Below are 24,793 nucleotides of genomic sequence, written 5' to 3' on the forward strand. Positions count from 1 at the left end.
AAATCAAAAGCTTTAATATACTTAAAGTAAACATTAAAAATATATCAGAATTTTGGAAACCTTTTAATATTTCTTAATTTTCTAAATACAGCAAGAACTATAAAAAGGTAAGTGGTTTGGTCTTATGATCTTTAAGAAGTCCTGTTAATAAATTCTGGTGTGATAGAAAGGCTATAAATTTCAGAGCAAACTAAATAAGTATATAAGTTAAATAAATGCATTACAATGTCAGCTTCTTTACTAGCTGTCCAACTTTGGACAATAATTCTAGTAGCTAACCTTGATTGATTATGTGCTTATTAGGTGCTACATGCTGTGAAAAATGCTTTAGATGGATTATTTGATTATTTGATTTCTAATTCTGGCTCTGCCACTTGACTAGCTGTGTGACACTAGGACAAATTACTTAATGCTTCTAAGCTTAATATATAAATTTACCTCATACGTAAAAATTGGGATGGGTAACAATGGTTCCTCCCTCTTTAGTTTTTTGGCAGAAAGAAATGATATAATCTAGAAGACAAGGACCCACAGGACTTGGCACATAATATTTAATTAATGTGAGAGACAATAATAATATGTGACAGGGCTTGTGACAATAGCTGTGTACCGGAAACCTAATAAGAAACAGTCCCTGCCCTCCCCCATCCCAAGGAACGCACAGGCTAGTGGGGGAGCTGAAGGGGGGGATAAAGGCACTACTGAGCCTAAAGGAAGAAGCAATCCATTCTTTTCTTTTAACATCAAGAAGAACAAACATCCAGTTGGACCAATTTGGTAGATCTTCACTAATAAGATATTTGAGTTAGTCTGTTGAAAGAGGAATAATTCATTAAGAGGACAAAAACTGGAGAGGCTGAAGGACATCTTGAAAATATTAGGAGCATTCTGGGGAATGATAAGCAGTCGGATGTTGCTGAGGTAGAGAGCACAAAGCAAGAAACATTTTTAGAGATGCAAGCCCACCAGTCAATTCTGGGAACCATGGAGATTTTGTCTCTTTGTGCTTACAACCCCTCTGTAAAAGGAAAAGAAATGTTTTTCATCTAGAGGGCAGTTCTGTTATTTTCCCAGCGCAAAGACCATGTCTGTCTTGTTTACAGTTGTAAGGGGTCAGTGAACATCCTGTTATCACATGGGTGAATGAACCTCTTTCAGGAATTTATGGCCAAAACACTGAGTAACTCAGTGCTCTGATGGGTTGCGTAAGAAGATTTTGAGACTTCTGGAACTTCCTTATACCACTGTTGTGAGAATTAAACACAGAAAGTGAAGGGCTTAAGATAGAAAAAAATACTTTAATATTAATAGCACTTAGCGTGGCAAGTGCCCAATAAATATTTGCTGTTATTGTAATCATTATTATTAACGAGGATATTATAGTATTACCACTATTATGACCAATTATGAATAGTAATTTAATTATTACTTGTGTTACTAATGATAACCAATAATATTATTAATAGTGATAATATGTGTGAAGTTTTCATTCACACCCCCCCAGACAAGGGACTGAGCACCTAAGTTTGTTGAAAGAATGGAAGCTGAACATGGATGAATAAATAATGAATGAATGAATGCTAGGCAGCATACTAGACCCTGTGGTGGGTATAGCAATAAATCTGGAGAGTAGTAAAATAATCATTTACTCTTTGCTTTTCTCCCTGGGGGGGAGCAGCTGGGTGGTTTCTTAGTGGCACATGTCCATCTCTCAATAATAAGGAGTTGCCCACTTTGTCTGGGCCAGCTAGCTCTGGGCTGGGAGCAGAGCAGGGACTAGGAAGGGGGTAAGCAAGTCTCAGCAATGGGTAGAAGTGATGGAAGATATTAGAGAAGGAGTCTTATACTCAAGGGTGCTCCTCTGGGTCACTGGCATGGCAACGGGATTGTTGCCCAGTATGGTGGTTAAGAGTGTAAGTTCTAGTGTCAGACTGCCTGGGTTTGAATCCCTGCTCTGCCTCTTAGCAGCTGTGTGATATAATTTTGGACAAGTCACTAAACCTTAACACCTACCTCGGAAAGTTTCATGAAGCTTAAATGGGATAACGAACCTAAAACACTTTGTACAGACCCCAGCTCAAACTTTAACTGTATTTTAAATTAAAGCAATTTATTTTAATTGCTTTGTGGAGAATCTGCAGGCAGAGATGGAAATCACTCCTGCCTCTCCCAGTGACTTATTATATACACACTGTACTAAAACTTTAGGAGGCTCTGTGCATCTATGCTCCCTGGAGCTAGAGATTTAAGTCTATGCTACACTGATTCAGTCCTTTTTGTGCTCAATGTGAATATATTAATACCACAAGGCTACTGAGCCCAGCTTTGGGGACAAAGCTTTACACTCTGGTATCCTCTAAGTCCTGGGCTCCTTCTCCCAGAGTTGGGGTGCTTGAATTTGCTACAGCAGGGTCCAATATCCAGGAATAGTCAGGGATGTATATAAAAATATATAATTAACAGGTAGATCCTGTATTCTTATAGTGTTTCCAAGGGATGCTATGGCTTTTTTTTTTCCAGTTCTAATTTTCAAATTGAGATTTCTTGATAGGAGACATAATCAAGAGTTAACATCCTGTGCATTTAAATTTCTAGATTTTTGTTTCCCTGTGATCAGCATGTCCAATAGTAATAGATGTGAGACATGTATGTGTAACAGAGAAGAACAAACCTGACCCCATGTTAGATCTATTCCTTTAGCTCTAACCCTTGTGCTCTGTCGCCTGTGCTTAGTCATGCTGGCTCTGTACCTTTGTAAAAGAATGTTGCCTATAGCCTGTGATAGACCAGACAGCTCGTTCTCAAGGCTCTGACCTTTAAAGGTATAACCCTTTCCCATTAAAAAGTTGCAGAACAGAGAATAACATTTGGCTTGTTGGAGGTTTATAGGAACATTGTGACCACATCTATGTGGACAGCTGCAAGAATAAAGGATTTCTGGCATAAGAAGTTTGCAACAACTAGCCACACCCCCTCCCCTTTTAGTATGAAAGAAGCCTGAATTCTAACTCAGGTAAGATGGTTCTTTGGGACACTAGTCCACCATCTTCTCGGTCTGCTGGGTTTCTGAATAAAGTCACTATTCCTTGCCCCTCGTCTCTCGATTTATTGGCCTGTTGTGTGGTGAGCAGTACAAGCTTGGATTTGGTAATGTATGCAATTTTTAAAGTTCTAGCAGGGTGCTTCCTTGGTGGTGCAGTGGTTAAGAATCTGCCTGCTAATGCAGGGGACACGGGTTCAAGCACTGGTCCAGGAAGATCCCACGTGCTGCATAGCAAGTAAGCCTGCGAGCCACAACTACTGAGCCCACGTGCCACAACTACTGAAGCCTGCATGCCTAGAGCCTGTGCTCCACAACTGGAGAAGCCACGGCAATGAGAAGCCCGCGCACTGCAACAAAGAGTAGCCCCCGCTCACCGCAACTAGAGAAAAGCCCGCGCACAGCAACGGAGAGCCAACGCAGCCAAAATAAATAAATTAATTAATTAAAAAAAAAACTTGAATCTGTACTCAGATTTCATAAAATTTACAGTTAAAAAAATAGATTCATATATCCAAAATTTTCAAAAATACTTCCCAAATGACTGAGTCAAATACTAGTTTAATTTAAATTTAATTAATATGAAATAAAACCATTAATATGGTTGCACTAGTCACATTTCAAATGCTCAACAGCCACATGAAGCTAATGTCTACAGTACCAGATAAGAGAGGCTTAGATCTTCCAGAAAAACAGCTAACTAACATTCATAGAGAACTTAGGTGTGTCAGGGGGTGTGCGCATTATTTTACATTTGTAATTGTAGGTAATCCTTACAACAACCCTGGCCTCCCTACTTTCACCCTTTCTTCCTATGATCCCATCACCATGCAGTAGTAACCAGACTGATCTTTTAAACACATGAGTCCTGTTCAAGTCTTAACCATTTTCACTGGCTTCTCAGTCTGATTAGAATAAAATCTAAAATTCCTTGTCATGACCCATGAGGCCCATGTAAGCTGATCTCTACCTACCTCTCTGACCTCATCTTGTACCACTGTCCCTCTTGGGTGCTGACTACTCTCTTCCTTCCTAAAACACAATATTTTCCCCATCTCAAGACCTTTCTGTTCCACTTTCCCTCTGCCTGATGCCATTAACAGCTCTTCCCATGGTTTGCTCATTCTCATTCTGCAGGTCTTGCCTAAATACCACTTAAGTAGCTCACTCTATTACATCACCCGGTCTCCTTCATACCATTTATCACATCTGTAACAATCTTGAGTATTTATTTACTTGATCATAATAACTCCTTCTACTAGACTGTAAGAGCCACAAGGATTGAGCTCTTGTCTGTCTTCTTTGCTGTGAAATCCACACAGCCCAGCACAATGCCTGCTGCACAATAGAAACTCAAATATTGTATAAATGGATGACATTGATAGGTATTATTATTACAAATGATAAGACTGAGGCTCAGATAGGTTAAAAGTTTTCCCCAAGGTCACACAGCTAGTCGAACAGAACAAGGACATAAAGCTGGGTCTAACCACAAAGTCTGTGCTTTTCTAAAGAACAAAAGGGGTGGGCAGATATAGTCACCTTAACTGTTAAAGGAGAAGTGGCTTTGAAGGTGATTTATATCTATAAAAAATATGGATATATACTTGGCAGGAAAACTCAGCAGTTTTTCATTGTCAAGCTAATGGCTCAGAGCCTGGTTAAAGATGAGGTCTTTAATGCTGGTAATGGATGGATGAAGGTACCATATAAAATGGAGTCTGACAGTCTTGGAGGGAGTCATGCAGAAGACTGCCAAGGCAAGCATTCTGCACCCACTTGCCCTACTGCCCAACCCCCCTCTGCCCTCAATCTCGGTCATTTGGATCAAGAAAGGGAATTCGTGCCCCAACCACAAATGGAATGACTGAGCTAGGACATTTTTTTCCCCTGGGACTCATCCGCTGGACCAAACAATTTATTCTGAGTTAGGACACATACTTCCAACCCTCACTTTACTATATTAAATGTCAATGCCCATTTTAAAGCATAAAGCATTGTGTTCAGGATGTATAAACCTTTGCAAGTTCAGGCAGCAGGCCAATTTTGGTCCAGCAGGTGTCAAGGACGGGAGTCAGAGGGAAGAAGGGATTGTTTGCTGAGTGCCAACTGGTTGTCAGGCACCGTGCTGAACATTTTCATCTGTCATTCCCCTCACTGAATCCTCCCAGGCTCCCATTTAAAGGGGGAGGAAATCTTTTCACTCTTGAAAGGAGACTGGTTTCTTTGTCATCCTTTGTTCAGGTCAAAGCAGAGCCAGTGGATATTGGGGGAGCTAAATAACCTACAAATTCCACAGCAAGAAGCTCTGTCCCAGGTTTCAGATCTCAGCTTGGAGGTCCCCTCTCTGGGGGCTCACATTTTAAAGAGGATGCCTCTAACCACACCCCACCACTCCAGTGATTCTCTTTCACAGGGCTCCATTTCATGAATCATGGCACGTTAAAAAATTATTTTCAATTATTTTACTTACTTCTTGTCTTTTCTGCTACAGATAAAGCATAGCAGTTTTAGAGCAAGAGTTGGCAAACTTTTCCTGGAAAGGGACAGGTAGTAAATATTTTAGGGCCTGTGGGCCATGTGGTCTCTGCTGCAACTACTAGACTGCTATTATCACCTGAAAGCTGCCAAAGACACCATGTAAATGAATGAGAACATGTGTGTTCCAATAAAACTTTATTTACAAAAGCAGACATTGGGCTGGACTTGATCAGTGACTGTAGTTTGCCAATCGCTGTTTTAGAGCACGGATTGTGGCATCAGACTGGCTGAGACTGAATCCCAGCTCAGCCCTCGACTAGTCCTGTAAACTTGGACAAGCTCCTTAACTTGAATAAACTCCCCATTCCTTATCTATAATGTAACATAGGGTAACAGTATTTTCCTTCTAGGGTGATTGGGAAGCATAAATGAATTAACATAAGTAAAATACTAGAACAGAGCCTGTCTCTTAAAATTTTTAATGTTAATGACATTACTCTTAAGTGTCAGGAGGGCAAAGTCCACATCAGTTGTGCTTGGCACAGTGCCTTGCAAAATGTAAGCAGTCAAGGAACACTCGTAAACAAATGAATGAGTAAATGAATGAATGAATGAATGATCTCTCACTAGGATCATAAGAAAACCAGGGTTTATTCTCTGTTTTTATTTAGATATATATATATAAAAGTAGGCTTTTCTTTTTCGTTTTTAGTAGCATAAAAATTTCCCCTAATCCTAACTTTTAGCTGGGTTCTTCTCTATGAGGCTCAGACACCAGAATCAGACTGACATTTTCTCAAAGCCAGAAAAAAAGGGCAGCTTCCATTGTGCAAACCAGACATCCTCTGTGACAAAAACATCCCAAAGTATTTCCATGAATCCTTGGGGAAACCAATCAAAATACCAGCTTGTTTAGGAACCATCTTCCTTGGCCAAGCTGACTACTTCCCAGTATCCTGTGTCTTTGAGTTTAAGACTGTGAAAGCACTAAGTAACACCCCAAACATAATTTGAGGTCATTCCTAAAATATGATTTAGCAAGTTAAGATATTTCTAGATATTTACTTTGCTATTTAAAACATTAATTATGGGGGCTTCCCTGGTGGCGCAGTGGTTGAGAGTCCGCCTGCCGATGCAGCAGGGGACACAGATTTGTGCCCCGGTCCGGGAAGATCCCAAAAGCCGTGGAGCGGCTGGGCCCGTGAGCCATGGTCGCTGAGCCTGCGCGTCCGGAGCCTGTACTCCGCAGCGGGAGAGGCCACAACAGTGAGAGGCCCGCGTACCGCAAACAAAAAAACATTAATTATGGTCACCTCAGCAGATTTCTTGGATGAATAAATATTTGATAAATATTCACAGGTATTTTAAAGGCACAGATTATGAAACAAACCAACTTTCTCAATTTTCCTGTCAGTTGTCCAATTATCCCTGTATTTAGAGATTATAGAGGAAATGACTGGCTGATCTATGATTTTTTTCTTTTAACTATGGTACATTGGCTTAAGTTTTTCAGAGCCTAAGTTATGGAGTTATATGACCCATTGGAGAAATCTCATTTTATCTCCTTGTGTTCATAAGTAGTTCCATCCGAGTGCATTTAATGTGCAATTTCCCCTTTATTATTGAATTTTATACCAGTTCAATCCCACTCTGGCACTAGGAAAATATACGGCTGTCTCAGGACACTTGTCTAGAAGTGATAGAAAAACACCAGCATCTCTGGGAAATAGGTCTAAGGTTGGATAATTTAATAACCCTTATCATTTACTTAGTACTTCAGAAGTTGACTGTGCATAATTGAAAAGGCACAAGCTCTGCATCTGTGTGTGCTCACGTGCAGATTTCTCTGGTTCTCCTAGCAGTTCTTAATTAGATAAGGCAAGTATTATTCTCATTTTACAGAAGAGAAAACTAAGGAAATGGAGAGCTGAAGGGTCTTGTTCAGGATGACCATGATAGCTAGTGGCATAGTTTCATTTACAGCCAGAGGGACAAAGAGATCTCATATTTCAGAAGCTTCGTCTCATTTGTTCCATGTACTCCTTGGTAGTCTGCTGAAGGCTATGGACCCCTTCTTAGAAAATGTTTTTAAAGGCATAAAGCAAAATACACAGGATTATGAAGAAAATAAATTATTTTGAAATATAGTTACTAAAATATGAGAAAAAATTTGTAAGGTAGATCTATATAAATGTATGTCTCTTTATTAACACATTAAATATGGCAGGTCTAATAACTACCATAATTTTGAGGTAGTGATAAACATAAATGATAACTTAACATGTCTGAAACAACTATAATATGCAACTATAATATGCTCTAAAATATCCGTGATTTCTTTTGGTGAAAAAGTCACAGATTCTCCTAATATTACTGTGGTCCATTGCCTACAGTCATAATAGAAGGAAATGCTAAATTTCAAGTAGAGGTTAGGGAAAATAGGAATGAAATAGTTTTCCCCATCCAAATTCACAACCCTTCTCCCTGAATTTTATCCAGGGTCCCGACAAGGTTCTGTAGACCTTAAGTTAAGAACTCCTTCTCTAGTCTAGTCCTTCATAAAGCAGGTGAGAAAACTGGGGGCCAGAGAGAAAAAGTGATTATTTAGGATTGCTTAGCTATGTAATAGCAGGCATAAAACTAGAACCCAGGGCTTCCCTGGTGGCGCAGTGGTTGAGAGTCCGCCTGCCGATGCGGGGGACACGGGTTCGTACCCCGGTCCGGGAAGATCCCACATGCCTCGGAGTGGCTGGGCCCGTGAGCCATGGCTGCTGAGCCTGCGCGTCCGGAGCCTGTGCTCCACAACAGGAGAGGCCACAACAGTGAGAGGCCCGCGTACCACACACACAAAAAAAACAACAACTAGAACCCAGGGGTTGAAAAGGCCTTCCTCACAGGGCTATTATGAAGAGTAAATACAATAATATATGTAAATGCTGGCACAATATCAGGCACACAACAGCCATCTTGCAAAAAACATGGCCACCTGATGCAGTGGAAGCCCACAGAGATGGGACTTTCTGGAAATCTCCTTAGATAAAAGGAGGACAGAGTCAGCTGTATGTGCCTTTTGCCCGTGTCCCTTTCCTTTTCCTGCCTGGAAGAGAGACATTGCGTCCACATTAGAAGGACAGTACAGGCAAATGCTAGAAGGGACACGGGGCTCTCCTCATGGTATGCAGCGGCCGCATTAACCCTGGGTCACCTACCCCCAGACTTCTCACATGACAGAAAAAAATCTGACTTGCTCAAGCCACTGCTACTTGTGTTCTGTTATGTGCAGCCAACTCCCTCACTGACACACAGCTCTTGCTGGCTGGGTGGCTGACTGTCTCTGAGCTTCTCACTCTGTAAGCGCAACACCAAGGTTTTCTGGTGAGGATCAGACGATACGTAGAACTTAACGCAGTGCCTGGCCCAATTTCAAGTGCAGAGTTAAAGGCAGCTGTTGCTACTATTTCTGTTTCAGTGTCTCGCAGTTCAGTGCTCTTTCTTCCGTATTGGCTCACAGCTTCAAAACCACACTCACCATTCCCATCTACCCCCCACCTACCCCCAGCACCCCTCTCCCCTCCCTCTGGTACAAATGCCTCGAATTCAGCCTTGATTAAATGCTTATCATGTCTCACAGAAAGGAACAGTTTATGAAAATGCTGACAGAGGCAGAACACCTAATAATTAGTGGCTAACAACCACAGACATGGAAGCAGTTAGGAGATTTATATAAATTCAGGGGATGAAAGCAACTTCTCATTTATTCCTCAGATTTCTTGCATAAGCCCTTGAGATGTTATTTCTGCCAGCAATGCTGACTTCACAGGAAGAATGTGGGATGAGAAGTGAGTGGTTGTAGGGGGCTGTGAATACCCCTTCCACCCTGCTCCAAACACCCCTTCAACCCTGCTCCTGTGGCCACTCTGCTGGACCTTTACCATCAGAGCTGGGGCCCTACGGGTGGTACTCTTGGCCTATGGTCTTGTCAACAGGACGGTGCTATTTCCCCACCTGGTCCTTTCCTTCCTTGGACACCCCTTTCCCCAGCACTGATGGACTGGGGACCACTTGGGATGCTAATGCCTTCCAAACTAGGCTTCCCGAGCCATGGGGACTAGAAGCGAGGCACATGGCTCTCTACACTCAGGGCTGCCTGGGCCTCTGTAAGTGTACTGGGCAGGCTAAAATTTGGCACCCCTTCCAATTAATATCCTCTTATCATCATCTGTTAAAATAATATCACTAAAAAAATTCAGGTAGGAGGAAAAAAATGCCGGTAGAAGAAATAAGACTAAATTGGAATCCCAGCACCACTCCCCAGAAGTGATATTAGCAACAGTTTGCTGTGTATCCTTCCAGAAAATTTTCATACACTGTAATGGACTGAATTGTGTTTCCCCCCTAATTCATATATTAAAACCCTAACTCCCAATGTGACTATATTTGGAGATAGAGCCTATAAGGAGGTAATAAAGATTAAATGAGATCATAATGGTAGGGTCCTACTCCAATAAGACTGATGACCTTATAAGCAGAGGGAGAGACACCAGGGATGCGTAGGCCAGAGAAAAGGCCATGTCAGGACATGGTGAGAAGGCAGTCATCTATAAGCCACGGAGAGAGGCGTTGGAGAAACCTACGTTGCCAACACCTTGAGCTTAGACTTCCAGCCTCTGGAACTGTGAGAAAATAAGTTTCTGTTATTTAAGCCACCCAGACTGTGGTATGTTGTTATGGCCGCCTGGGGTGACTAATACTCTGACTTCATTATGTAAGTATATGGGCAGGACAATTTATCAAAATATTTCATTGTGCTTAAACTCTCTATTTCTTCCTTCCCCCTCTTACTAAGGAGGCAGTCGGCATTTGCAATTCCTTAGCTCAGGTGTGGCTGAAGTGTCTTCCTCCTTAAGCGGTTTTCTTTACTTCCATTCCCAGGAGTACTATACATGTTTGCCAACATTCTCTCCAAAAGTATATTGTCAAACTTTGCCCTTCAGATTTTGTTTAGTGGGGATGAGGATGAACAGATTTTCTACAAATATAAATGCATAGGGAATTCCCTGGCAGTCCAATGGTTAGGACTGCACTGCCACTGCAGGGGGCATGAGTTCAATCTCTGGTCAGGGAACTAAGATCCCGCAAGCCACGCGGCACGGCCAAAAAAAAAAAACCAAACCAAAACACATAGAAATAGATTAACCACCCAGTAGGGCCTATTAATGTTCTAAGAAAAAATCCAGGGGAGCATCTCTTATTGTTCCATGTACTTATTCTCTTAACTCTCTTTTGTGATTTTTCTGAATCAGACAACTTTTGGGGAGGAAGGTTAAAGGGTACAAAATTAAGATTATTTAACAAATTATCCAGTCCTCATAAACAGGTCCATTATTTAGTTTCAAAGTTTCACCTCTGGTGAGGTGCCCACTGATTTTGTGAGGCTAACTTCAATTATTTTCAGCATACTTTAGTTCTACCCCATCTGCATGGTTCAAATGAATTAATCATTCTTTACCACCAGGCACTTAGGAAGAAAACAAATTAATTATTTTCTGGCGTGGGCAAAAAGGAACAGCAAGAAGCAACGTCAACTGTCTACCTTCCACTCCTCTTTCGCCTGACTTCAGGGCAGAAGACACCCACAGATTGAGACCTATTTTCTAGGTGGAGGTCTCTTACCGAAAGTTTAACACTCCTGGATCAGTGCGTAGAACTTGGGTCTCCCCCTCCTGTGTCTGGGAGTCCCAGGACAGGGCTGCTTGTGAGGCCATGTGCTGATGGATATATACAAACAGTCCCGGGGTTCAACAAGGACCCCTCCCATGCCTGACCTTCCAGTCTTGTCCCTGAGCTTCCTACCACCCATCTCTTCCAAGTTTGTAAACAGGACTTTTCTACTCTAGGAGCTGAGTTCAGTTAAGGGGGCTCTTCTTTTGTCTGGGTTCTGCTGGGGAGTTGTACAAAGTTATATCTTGATTTGTGATACCTTTTGAGCCAAAACATAATCATCATTTGAATACCTATTTTTTTTTAAACTCTGTTTTTAAAGGGAGAAGAAACATTTGTATGAGAATGTTCCCAGGCACAGGCAGAACTAGAGCTTTAAGAAACATACTCTTTGCCATGATTACCAATGTTTTGTTGACTCTGACCAAACACGTGCACTGTACAGAGTTAGGTCTATGTTAGGAAAGAGTGGATTCTAAAAAAAATCTCCCCATCAAGAACTGCCTTTTAGAGCAGGAATGAGACCAATTAACTTGTCCACTAATTTATCCCAGTGATGTTTTAGCATCTCTTATAGATCCTCCCTCCCCTCAGGAAGCTACAGAGCTGGTTTGCTATTTAACCCAGCTGTCTATGCTAAAGTCCTGGGGCTCTCAAGGCATCAGTTTGAAGGACATTGGAAACTCCTCAAAATGTTTTATCTAGGAAGATTTTTCTAAGAACTAAAGCACAGAGAGCTGCTTTTATTATACCTTAAAATGAACAGCCCTTTAGATCTTAGATTTAGAAACAGTACTTATTTGGGGGCTTCTTAGTAATCCCTGCTCTGAGGGGCTCCTTGAATAGGATGAATGATGAGAAGAAGTCTGAGTGCTTGTGGAGGCTGCCTGGAGAGCTATTATGACCTCTTCTCACAGGAACGGACTCTGCCAGTAGCATCCTCTTGGGAGGGTAACTGGGACCAGCAGGGTGAGCACAACTCATGAAGACCTGTTTCTAATAGATCCTCTCACTTCGGGAGGATGAGGTGGGGTTTGAGAAGCAGTGAGTCTGATCAGGTTGATTGATTCTTTTCACCATTCATCCATCCCTTCCCCTGCTGAGGATTTCTGTGAGGGAGTCACAGCTGAGTCCCCAGTTACCCTCAAGGTCAGCTTCAAGGGCCTTGGATGAGAAGCCAGTTCCTGTCTCCTCAGCTTTAATTTCCAAGCCACAGGCCTCCCTGGCTCACTCCCCTCGCTCCATCACAGTGACACAGTGACAGGGTGGGAGATGGGTGAGGGCTGGTACTAGCCGAGTCTTAGCCAGAACTTTGTCCACAGCCCATAATTTACACAGGTTTGATGGCCTCTAGATCCTGAGAAGTAGCAGCAGTAATTGAACACTGTACTGTTTCCCAGACTTCAGTCATTAGCATAGCCACACCATGATTTTTGCTATTTCTGTGGTCCTCTATTATTTTAAAATATATATTTAAAAATAATTTCCCCACTTAATAATTTTTTTTTTTTTTTTTGCGGTACGCGGGCCTCTCACTGTTGTGGCCTCTCCCGTTGTGGAGCACAGGCTCCGGACGCGCAGGCTCAGCGGCCATGGCTCACGGGCCCAGCCGCTCCGCGGCATGTGGGATCTTCCCGGACCGGGGCACGAACCCGTGTCCCCTGCATCGGCAGGCGGACTCTCAACCACTGCGCCACCAGGGAAGCCCTAAAATCTATGTTAAAAGAAAAATTTTATGTAATCTGCATAGTTGAAATACTAGTGCCACTTGCTCCAAAGAGAAGTGTTCAACAGAAGTAAATACAAGGAAAACAAAACAATATGATTAAAATTGAGCTCCGAGGCTGCCTATCTAAAGGGCTGTGCCTGAGGTGTGCTTTCTCTGTACTGAAACAAGAGAGGGGGGGAGGAAGAGAGAGAGACAGAGGTTGAGAGAAAGTGTTAGAGGGGTGTTAGGGCTTTACTAGTATCAAAGTCAGACTTTCAATTTGACGTAATGGGAAGGACTAAAAGACACTGAAAAGAGTACTTTCTCATTTTATGGTCTAATATTATTGCCTATTCAGTGTTTTACTTAAGTCATCCTGTGGGTGGTCAGAGAGCAACGTACACTAGCTGAGCAGTTATGGCATCTTAAAAAGTTAGGACCAGAAGCATGTAATGAAATCAACTTCCTTCTTGCATAGATGAGGGGATATGAGAACACACTAAAATTTTTTATTATAGTAAAATACACATAACATGAAATTTACTATTAGTGACATTTAGTATATTCACAATTTTGTGCAACCATCACCGCTATCTAGTTCCAGAACACTTTCATCACCCCAAAGGCCTCCCTGTACCCATTATCAGTCATTCCCCATTTCCTCCTCTCCTAGCCCTGGCAACCAGTAACTGATTTCTGTCTCTATGGATTTGCTGACTCTAGATATTTTATATAAATGGAATCATACATCTGGCCTTTTGTATCTGGCTTCTCTCACTTAGCACGATGTTTTTAAGGTTCATCCATGTTGCAGCATGTAATAGTACTTTTCATTCCTTTTTATGGCTGAATAATATTCCATTGTATGGATATACCACATTTTGTTTATCCATTCATCAGCTGACATACATTTGGGTTACTTCCACCTTTTGGCTATTGTGAATAGTGCTGCTATGAACATTCATGTACAAGTTTTTGTTTGAGTCCCTGTTTTCAATTATTTTGGGTATATACCTAGGAGTGGAATTGTCAGGTCACATGGTCATTCTATGTTTAAGTTACTGAGTAACTGCCAATCTGTTTTCCATAGGGGCTGTACCATTTTACATTCCCACCAGCAATGTACAACGGTTCCAGTTTCTCCATATCATTGTCATCACATGTTACTTTCTGGGTTTTTTTTGTTGTTGTTGTTGTTGTTTTAATTATGGCCATTTTAGAGAGATGGACTGACTAACTAACTAACTTTGATGGAACACTAATTCTCCGTTTCTTCTTTAATTAATTCTCCACTCAGCAGCCAAATTAATCTTTCCAAAATGCACATCTGATCACATCACCCACTTTTTTGATCCCAATCTCTTAGGATGAAGACAAAAATACCCACCTAAAGTCCTCCAGACCCTGCATGGTCTGGTCCCTGTCTGCCTTTCAATCAGCACCATGAACCCCGGCCTTTCAGAAAGCATCCTCTTGCCAGAGCATGGGCTGTTCCCTCTGCCTGGAATGCTCCCTTTCCCACCCTTCCAAAGCTTAGCTCAGGCTTCATTTCCTCAGGAAAGCCGCCCCCCACCAGGCCAGGGGGCTGGTCCTCAGCTGCCAGAGCACTGTGCATCTTGCCTTTTTAACACCTACCCCTGTCTGCAGTTACACATTTATTCATGTCATTATTTCATCCTGTCGGGGAGCTCCACCTTCACTCTGCTTGCAGAGCAGAGTCAGCCAACGAAGCTTTGGACATTGCTTGAACCTGGAGCAATTGTCTTTTCTCTTTTCCATTCAGTCCTCCCAATGAAGAAGGACAAATTTTTCCTTTCTCTGCATTCCTTTGCTCAAAGACCAACTTTTCCTCCCCAAAAGCCTCATCAACAATGCAGAGCTGTCTGCCGGGTTTGCTTGATTCTTAAATTCAAAATTTACTTATAGGACAATAAAAAGCATGAACACTGTTAAGGAAATGAAAAGACAAGACAAACTGGGAGAAAATATTTGCAAAGCACGTATATATTAAAAGAATTGGGCCTAAGATATATAAAGAGCTCTTAAAAATGAATAAGAAGATTTAAAAAAACAATAAGAATGAGCAAAAGATTTGGACACATGACCAAAGAAGATGTACAGCGGGCAAATAACACAAAAAAGATGTTCAATATCATTAGTCATTAGGGAAATGCAAATTAAAGCCACAAGGGAAACTATACACCTACTAGAATGACTAAATTTGAAAGGACTAACAATACCAGATGTTGGTGAGGATGTGGAGCTTCTAGAAATCTCACACATTTTTGGCAGGAATGCAAATGGTACAGCAATTTCGGAAAACAGTTTGGCAGTTTTGATAAAGTTACCATACAACTCAGCAATCTCACTGCTAGGTATCTACCCAAAAGAAAGGAAAACAGACATACATTCACACACAAAGACTTGTAGGCAAATGTTTACAGTAGTTTTATTAATAATACCCCCAAACTGGAAACAACCCAATGTCCATAAACTGGGGAATTAATAAACAAATTGTGGTTTATCCATACAATGGAATGCCACTCATCAATAAAAAAGAAATGAATTACTGATACATGCAAATCATGAATGAAAAGCATAATGCTAAGTGGACAAAGCCAGATACAGAAGGTTATATACATATGAAAAAGTTTTGTGTTTCAGATGCTAGAAAGACCTCCAAACAGCTCACAAGATCCCACTCTGAGAGACACAGGGTCTGGACACCAAGGAGGGGAAGCAGCGTAGGGTTGTGGCGGTGTGATGTATTGGGAGATTGGGACTGACATATATATACTAATATGTATAAAATAGATAACTAATAAGAACCTGCTGTATAAAAAAATAAATAAAATTCAAAAAAAAAAAAAAGAGAGAGACACAGGGTCTGATGAGGGGACTAAGACTCAGGTTTCCCATATTTAGTTCCTCCAGGGAGGATTTCATCTGTATGACACTGGGGAAAACTGTAGGGAAGATCAGTGGTTTCTAGGACTGAAAGTGGGAAGAGATTGACTGCATAGGCACATGAGAGAAATTTGGGGACTGTTGAAAATCTTCTACATCTTGATTTTGGTATTGGTTACACGAATGCATACGTTTGTCAAATTTTATCAGACCATACTCTTAAAAAAAGAGTTAAAAATTTTTTTTAAACCATTTAAAAAAAATTGAAGTATAGTTAATTTACAATGTTGTGTTAGCTTCAGGTATACAGCAAAGTGACTCATATATATATATATATATACACACATATATACACACACACACATATATATATATATATATATTCCTTTCCAGACTCTGTTCCATTATAGGTTATTACAAGGCATTGAACATAGTTCCCTGTGCTATACAGTAGGTCCTTGTTATCTATTTTATACATAGTAGTGTGTATATGTTAATCCCAAACTCCTAGTTTATCTCCCCCAAGAGTGAGTTTTATTTTATATAAATTATACCCCAATAAAACTGACTTAAAAACTTACTTGAGGGGCTTCCCTGGTGGCGCAGTGGTTAAGAATCCGCCTGCCGATGCAGGGGACACGGGTTCGAGCCCTGGTCTGGCAAGATCCCACATGCCACGAAGCAACTAAGCCTGTGCGCCACAACTACCGAGTCTGTGCTCTAGAGCCTGTGAGACACAACTACTGAGCCCATGTGCCGCAACTACCGAAGCCCGTGCTCCTAGAGCCCATGCTCTGCAACAAGAGAAGCCACCGCATGAGAAGCCCGTGCACTGCAACGAAGAGTAGCCCTCGCTTACCGCAACTAGAGAGAAAGCCCGTGCACAGCAACAAAAACCCAACGCAGCCAAAAATAAGTAAATTAAAAAATAAATAAATTTATATTAAAAAAACTTACTTGAAACTCAACAATAAAAAATAATTTAATTTAAAAATGGGCAAAGGACTTGAATAGATATTTCTCCAAAGAAGATATACAAATGGATAACAAGCATGTGAAAAGATCCTCAGCGTCACTAACCATTAGGAAAATGCAAATCAAAACCACAATGAGATATCACCTCATACCCATTCAGATGGTTACTATTTAAAAAAGAAAGAAAAACCAGAAAATAACAACTGTTGGTGAAGATGTGGAGAAATTGGAACCCTTGGGCACTGTTAGTGGGAATGTAAAATGGTGCAGTTGCTATGGAAAACAGTATGGCAGTTCTTCAAGAAATTAGAATTACCAGATGATTCAGTAATTCCATTTATGGATATATATATGTAAAAGAATTGAAAGCTGGGTCTTGAAGAGGTATTTATACACCCATGTCCATAGCAGCATTATTCACAAAAGCCAAAAGATGCAAGCAACCCACATGTTCATCGATGAATGAATGGATAAACAAATTGTGGTATATACATACAAAGGAGTATTATTCAGCCTTAAAAAAAGGAAACTCTGACATATGCTACAAAATGAACATTATGGTAGGTGAAATAAGCCAATCACAAAAAGACACATACTGTACATGAGGTATCTAGACTAGTCAAACTCATGGAAACAGAAAGTAGAATGGTGGTTGCCAGGGGCAGGCGCGGGGAGGTGGAGGGTGGATGAACTGTTGTTGACCAAGTTTCAGTTTTGCAAGATGAAAAAGTTCTGGAGATTGGTGCACAACAGTGTGAAATGTAAATATATTTAACACCACTGAACTGTACACTTAAAAATAGGTAAGACGGTAAATTTTATGTTATGTGTATTTGACCACAATTAAAAAAAAACCTTAGAGTACTTTAGGAATATATATATATATTTTCTATATACAAAAAAGCCAAGATAGGGAATATATGAAATAAAAAGAGAAGACCTTCTCTGTTCCTCTTTTTTTCCCTAGTACATACTCTCATTCCCATTTCCGGCTGAGAATCATACATTCAAACATACAGCTTTAAAATGTATGTAAATGGAATGAAACTATATATATGGTCATGTAATCTGCCTTTTCCATAGTGTCCACCTCATTTTAGAGGTTTTCTATGTCAGTATACAGCCAGGGACCTCATTCTTGCTAACCACCACATTGCATTTCACAGCAGGGATGTGCATAATCTATCTAAGCGTTTTTCTCTGGATGGACAGTTGCATCATTTCCATTTTTCCCTTCTACAGACAAAGCTGCAGTAAACATCCTTGTACATCCCTGGGGGCTTGTAAGAGTCTCCCTGTGGGTCAGAGGCCTACAAATGCTCTGCTGAAGGAATGTTTACTTGAAATATTTCAGATATTGCCAAGCTGTCCTCCAAAATGTCTGCACTAAGATCACCCCTTAGCACTGTATGAGGTTGCCTTTGTCTTCACACTCTCAACAGATTATCAATTTAAAAAATATTTCCTGCTGTGCTTTCAGAGGCCTCCAGAACACCACAGCCACGCCGCCCACTTTTTCCACTGACAGTGGGGACCAGCTAGGTTGTGTTTCTGTTGTCTCTCCCTCTAGGAATACCCTCCCTTCCTCTCCCTTCACTTCCCCTCCACTTTGCCTTCCCAAATCCTTCCACGTGGGCTGCAGCTCCCCCTCCTCAGCAGTCTTCCTGGATGCCCCTGCCTCACCTTCTCCCTGGAGGCCTCCATGTAGTTAAGGCTTACCTAACTGCACTTTCCACTTCTTCTTCAACAGCTTCTGTTTCTTTATCTAGAGCTTCTCAGCTTTTCCCACTAAAAAATCCCTAACAGCAGGAGAGAGTGAATGCAGAACCCAGAATGTCTGGGGAGGTCAATTGCAAGTGGCTATAGGGAGAGGAAAATTTCTTTCAAGTCCCTTGTTTATCTTAAAATTCTAGTTTTATATTAAAAGTGTTTTAATTCTTGTCTCACCCCATAAAACTGGCGCTCCAGGAGATGCCCCACATTTATCCCATAGTTTTGTGAAGTCCCTGGCACGCCTCTGTAAAGCCCAGGGAGAAAAATGCAGTCTGAATCTGACCTTCCTCACTAGTCCCAAAGCTCTCCAGAAAGGGACTCAGATGTACACCTACCTGTCGGGTACAGGGAAGAAGTTCAGTAAATCCACTCCCTTGGTGTTTGGTGCACTTCCGTCTCTTTGACTTGAATTCTGGGGAGGCCAGGGAATTGCAAAGCAACTTGGTGCGTTCACACTCCCGTCGCTTAGGCGCGTTGGACGGCAGGTGGCGCCCGGGTCCTCCTCAGCGCCGAGCTTGCCCCACTCCCAGCACCAGCTCAGGGGAAGGGGCAGCGGAGCGGTCTAAAGAACTGTTTCCCCGTCTCTGCACGTACAGAGGAAGGCAGGCCGGCTCTGGGTGGCAAGGAGAGGCCCCGGAAGGCTTCATTTCTGCTGCGCGCAGACGGAGACGCGGCGGCGGCGCCCGCTCCGGGCGCCCGCAGGAGAGCCCTGCGCACCTGGGCGTGCACTGCGCCCCCGCCCGGAATGGCGAAGGTAGCTTCCGGCAGTTGCAGAAAACACAGAAACCGAACGCCAAATGTTTATGAGCCTGCAAGAGGAGGAAATTGAAACTTCCTGGTGTGACTGGAAAGGCATGAAAACAGCTGCTGTTTGGTTTCTGGAAACCGTGTCTCCGAGCTTGTTACAGCATCGCCCTTTTACCCCCTGGCCTAGCTTCTTCCTCGCTGGAGGCAGGGGTGGGGAGGTCAACAATCTGGGGCAGAAGGGTCAGATGAGAGGTTCCCTTTCTCTGAAGCCACCTGGGCTTAAGGCAGGTGGCAGACAAAAGTCAGTGACTAGGGGAGAGAGGAATGGCTCTTCCAACTCAGTGTTTACCCAAGTGGGTCCCCGAAGACAGTGGACCCTCTAGGGGATCTGGAGGGGAGTAAACTCTGATCCTTTTCCTGACGGGGTGCAGGTTAAAGTACAGTGCTTCTTAACATGTTGTCTACAGACCACCTAGATCATTTGCTAAAAATGCAGTTTGCGGAGCTTTACTAAATCAGATGGAGGAGGCCAGAGGTGGTAGTGCTGAGTCTGTGTTTCTAATAAGCCCTTGAGAAGCTCTTCTACTCTCTGAGTCAGAGAACCACAGCCCCAGCTCTGTGTACTAAAAGCTGGCAGCTCAGATACAAGAACCAGCCTCTGAGTGCCCATGTCCTTCCAAACTGGGCTAGCTCTAGTCCCACCGGTCAGAGGGTGCAAATTTGGTCATACAAATAAGTATACAATATTTCTGCCTAGTAAACCCCCATCTATCAAGCCTCAGGCCCTCTGAGTCTCCCCCAATATTTCTGGAGCCCCTGTGAGTTCCTTTTCTCCCCCCACCTCAGTAATAACTGCTTTCCGCAAGTTGCATGAAAGAGTAGCCGCAAGTGTGACCAGTGCGGCTCCTTCACCTGGTGCTTCCAGAGCTCACCCTCTCCTGTGGGGTTAAGTCCCCACCCGCCCAAAGCTGCAAACCCTCAAGGCCAGATGGAGGTGTCTTCCCTTTAGGTCTCACAGCACCCAAACCAAGCTTTGCTCCAAACAGAATACTTCCGTTTCTAACTCAGGATCAGATTTTGTCATCAGGGCCCAGAGGTAGTGCTGCTTGGGCCCCCAGTGTCCCAAAGTTCTTTGAGGAAAGAGCTTCTTCAGAGATTAAAAGTGGTGTACTGGTAAACTGCTTTCCAAAAAAGAAAAATCAAAGCCCTGATTTGTCACGTTTACCGATTCCTGTGGTATAAATATTCCCATCACTGCAGATTTTAAGCAAAGTTGGAAAGAGGCGCTCATCATCAGTGTCACAGCTGGGAAAAGGCGGCACTGGCACAACACTCCCTGAGGGCTGGCCAGGGACCAGATACCAAAACATCATTCATTCATTCAACAACTATTTACTGAGTGCCTGCTATATGCCAGTTGCTATTCTCTGATCCGGGGATCCGGAAGTAAATACAAGGGATCAAGCTCTTGCCCAGGTAGAGTTCAGCTTCTAGTGGAGGAGACAGCCCATAAATAAATAAGTAAACAAACAGGCCAGCTCTTGATAAGTGCTACAAAATAAGGAGAGCCAGGTAAGGAGCTACAGCGATGGGTGATCTATTTTACAACCAGTGATCAGCAAAGGCCTCGTTGAGGTGGTGACATCTGAGTTGAGTCCCAAAGGGGTGAAAACTGTAAACATCTGGAGTAGCACAGGCAGAGGGAACAGCAAGGGCAGAGACCCTAAGAAAGGCGTATCCCTGGTGTGTTCATCAAGGGGGCCAGTGTGTTTCTGGAGCAGAGGGAGGGGAGAGTATAGCAGAGGAGGTGGGAGAAGAAATGGGGGAGCAGAGCATTGCATGCAATGTGGATTTCTTGTAGTGGGAACTCATTGGAGTGTTTGAGCAGGGGCATGGTCTCATTTACTTTTCCAACGGGCCATTCTTGCCGCTGGGGAGGGTGGTACAGATGGACAGTTTTCTAAGGGGGAAGCAGGGAGTTGAGTTGGGAGGCAACTGCTGGAGAAGGTGATGGTGGCGGTGGTGAGAAGTGGATGGATTCCAGATACGTTTTGCAAAAGAGGCCATCAAGCCTATTGATGGTTGATGTGGGGTTTGAGATCCACAGGGAAGTCAAAGAGACTCTGGGATATTTGGTTTGTGTAATCAGGTGAATGGTGATACAGTTACTGGGATTCGGGAGGAACCAAGAGGCCAGCTGGGAGCATGGGAAGCTTGAGCTGCCTATGAAAGGCCTGGGCTGGTGACATGATTTGGGAGTCATCACGGTGTGGATAGACTTTAACGCCACGGGAGTGGATAAAGTCACCAGGGAGGGAAGAGGAAGATCCAAGGATGGAGCAGTGGGGACCTTCAACACCGAGAAGATGGGAAGATGAGAAGGCTCTCTGCTGAGAAGGAGTAGTCAGCGAGCTTGGAAACTGTGCAAAAGAAGTGCTTAAAAGTACAGAGGAGCCTGATCAGTTGTGCTAAATGCTGCTGAGAGGTGCGGGAAGATGAGGACTGAGAAAAGGCTTGGCTTTGGCAGCATCGAGGCCCTTCATGACAGGCATGGTTCCCAGGAAGTGGTGGGGATGAAAGCCTGTTTACAAAGGATGGGAGAGGAAACGGGGGAGAGCAAGTGAAGACATGGAGTGTAAACACGAAGGGGGGTTCTGTCAAGGGAAATAAAGTAGGTCGGCAGAGGGAGAGCGGTAGAGACCAGTGATGCTGGGAAAAAGAGAGCATTGTCTCTCTGTTCCCTGATGCCCACCTACAAAACTGCCCTTGTAGACTCCTTTGATCTCCTGCATGTCAACTCATGCCCAGCAGATGCTGGGGAGGGCCCCTGGGCCACCGGCGCAGGAGGCACAGTTGGACTGTGAATTCCAGTTTCCATTCGGCTGGCACTCCTGCCACATCCCCCTCGCCGAGGCAGAGAGGCTGGCTGGCTCTGTCTACTCACCACTGTATCCTAAGCATGCCTGGCTTGGAGGAGGCCTCAGCAATATGTGGCAAATGGTTGAAAGAACACCGGTCCCTCGGAGACCTTAGGGACAATGCTCAAGGACAGCTGTGCTGGAATAGCTGGGGCTTGAACCTTGCAGTGGGGAAGATCCAGTGCCTTCTGACATCTCCGTGTAGGTGATTTCAAGTGGGGGGCAGGTGAGGGGGAGAATCCTGCTCAGGTGTTTCCTTGGGTGCATCACAGCCAGGGGCTGGCCAGCCTCTCGGGCTCTCTGGGGCAGCAGAGTGTTCCTGTTGGGAAGGGGAAGCCCTGCTGACTCTGCTGTGTCAGGACAGCCACCAGTCTCTGCCCTGGGAGCCCCTTCCTGTGAAACCTGCTGGCTTGTCCTGGGGTCAGCTAGGGAGGGATGGAAGGAGGCAGCTTCAACCCTGATGCTGCAGCAGGTGCTTCCTCATCAATCCCTGCTTTGCGGACGCTCATAAGGGATGGTCTTGAGCTAGATTAGCTGTGTGGACTGGATTCCTCAGCCAGGTGTGGAGTCAGTGAGCTTCATCCTGACGTGTATCACGCATGCGGAGCATCTAAGTGGCTGGATTCACCCTTTGGATGGGGATTCATTGGACATTTGGGTCGTGAGTGACTGGGTGATATTTGTGATTTTCACTCATGTTTCTGCCCCACGCCTTTCTGCCCTTTCCCTTCATTCAAGCAGACAGTAGGCTTTGTGCTTCATTCCTTCCAGTGAGGCATGGATGGCGGAAGCAGGAGAAGCTTGCAAGGTTTCCCGGCTTTTGTTTTCTAAAAGCTCAAGACCAGAGACGGGCAGACAGAGTCAGAGGGAAGGAGTAGGGAGCTTGGAGAAGCAGGAAGGTGAGAGGTGCTTCCTTCAACATACAAAGAAGGTTGTTCCAGGTAAGGGGCGTGTAGAGCAAAGTCAGAGGGGCTGCTCAATTCAAATTCTGGCTTTGCTACCTGGAAACCACCTAATCTTGGACTAGTTACTTAAACTACTCTAAGCCTAAAAATGAGACAGTAACAATGTCTATCTCACTGATGTGTTCTAACATTTTGGCTTTAGTCCCAGGGCTCTTGGGATACCTGTTAAGAACTGAATTGTGTACTCCCCGCTGCTGCCCGCCCCCTTCGCCAAGTTCATATATTGAAGTCCTAACCCCCACCACTTCAGAATGTGACTGTATATGGAGATAGGGTCATTAAAGAGGTCAGCAATATAAAATGAGGTCATTAGAGTGGACCCTAATCCAATATGACTGGTGTCCTCAGAAGAAGAGGACATTTGGACACAGACAGGAACAGAGGAAAGACTGTGTGAGGACACAGGGAGAAGACAGCCATCTACAAGCCGAGGGGAGAGGCCGCAGAAGAAATCAACCCTGCTGACATCTTGATCTGACTTCTGGCTTCCAGAACAATGAGAAAACAATTTATACACACACCCAGGACTATTATTCAGCCTTGAAAGAGAAGGAAATCCGTTTGCAACCGTATGGATGAACCTGGAGGACATTATGCTAAGTGACATAAGCCAGACACAGAAGACAAATACTGTATGATCTCACTTACATATGGAATCTAAAAACATTGAACTTACAAAACCAAAGAGTAGAATGGTAGTTGCCAGGGGCTGGGAGGTGTGGGAAATGGGGAGATGTTGATCAAAGGATACAAAGTTTCAGTTATGCGGGATGAATAAGTTCTGGAGATCTGATGTACACCATGGTGACTATAGTTAATAATACTGTATTGTATACTTGAAATTTGCTAAGAGAGTGTTCTTGCCACACACACAAAAAGGTAACATGTGAGGCGATAGATATGTTAATTAGCTTGATTGTGGTAAGCATGTCACAGTGTATGCTTATATCAAAACATCATGTTGTACACCTTAAATATATGCAATTTTAACTTGTCAATTATACATCTATAAAGCTGGGGGGAAAAAAAATCAAACCACAAAGTACAAACCCTTCCTGGCCCTAGGGGTAATGGTTATAAGTGTGGGTTCCAGGGTCATACTGTCTAAGTAGAAATCTTAGGTCTTCCCTTATTTACAAGTTATCTGTTGCTGTAAAGCAAAATAGGTGGTGCAAAACAGCAATAGTCCTTCATTATTATCTATCATGTTGCTGGGTGTTAATTGAGCTCAGCTGGGTGGTTCTCACTCAAGGGTCACTTACATGTCTGGTGGTTGAGGCTGGCTGTTGGCTGGACCTCAGCTGGCAGGTACATCTACTGTGGCCTCTTCATGTGGCCTGGGCTTCCTCATAAAATGACAGGTAGGTTCCAAGGGCAAGCATCCCAAGAGAGAAAGACATGAGGATTGAATTATGTTACATGACTTTGGAAGTCCCACGGGGTCACTTCTGCTGCATTCTATTCAAGGAGTGAATAATTAGACTTCAGCTCTTAATAAGAAGAACCTGCAGAAATATTTTAAAACCACCACATCTTCCAAAGTCTGCATCCTTAGCTT

At 43.4% G+C, this 24,793-nt stretch overlaps 1 protein-coding gene across 2 annotated transcripts in view; it reads right to left on the reverse strand.

Annotated features, from left to right (window-relative positions):
• TTC1 (tetratricopeptide repeat domain 1) overlaps positions 1–24,527 on the reverse strand; it is an 80,257-nt gene extending 55,730 nt beyond the window's left edge. The window contains exon 1 of one of the 2 annotated variants that reach the window (XM_082837334.1): positions 24,498–24,527. The gene's annotated coding sequence lies outside the window, so the exon portion shown is untranslated. Of the gene's footprint in view, positions 1–18,940; positions 19,022–24,497 lie in introns of those variants that run through there. The other variant, XM_082837333.1, reaches the window with a different exon arrangement.
• Positions 24,528–24,793: the final 266 nt, after the last annotated feature.

The sequence above is a fragment of the Leucopleurus acutus genome, assembly GCF_964270905.1.
Source record: "Leucopleurus acutus genome assembly, chromosome: 3".
NCBI classification, from domain to species: domain Eukaryota; kingdom Metazoa; phylum Chordata; class Mammalia; order Artiodactyla; family Delphinidae; genus Leucopleurus; species Leucopleurus acutus.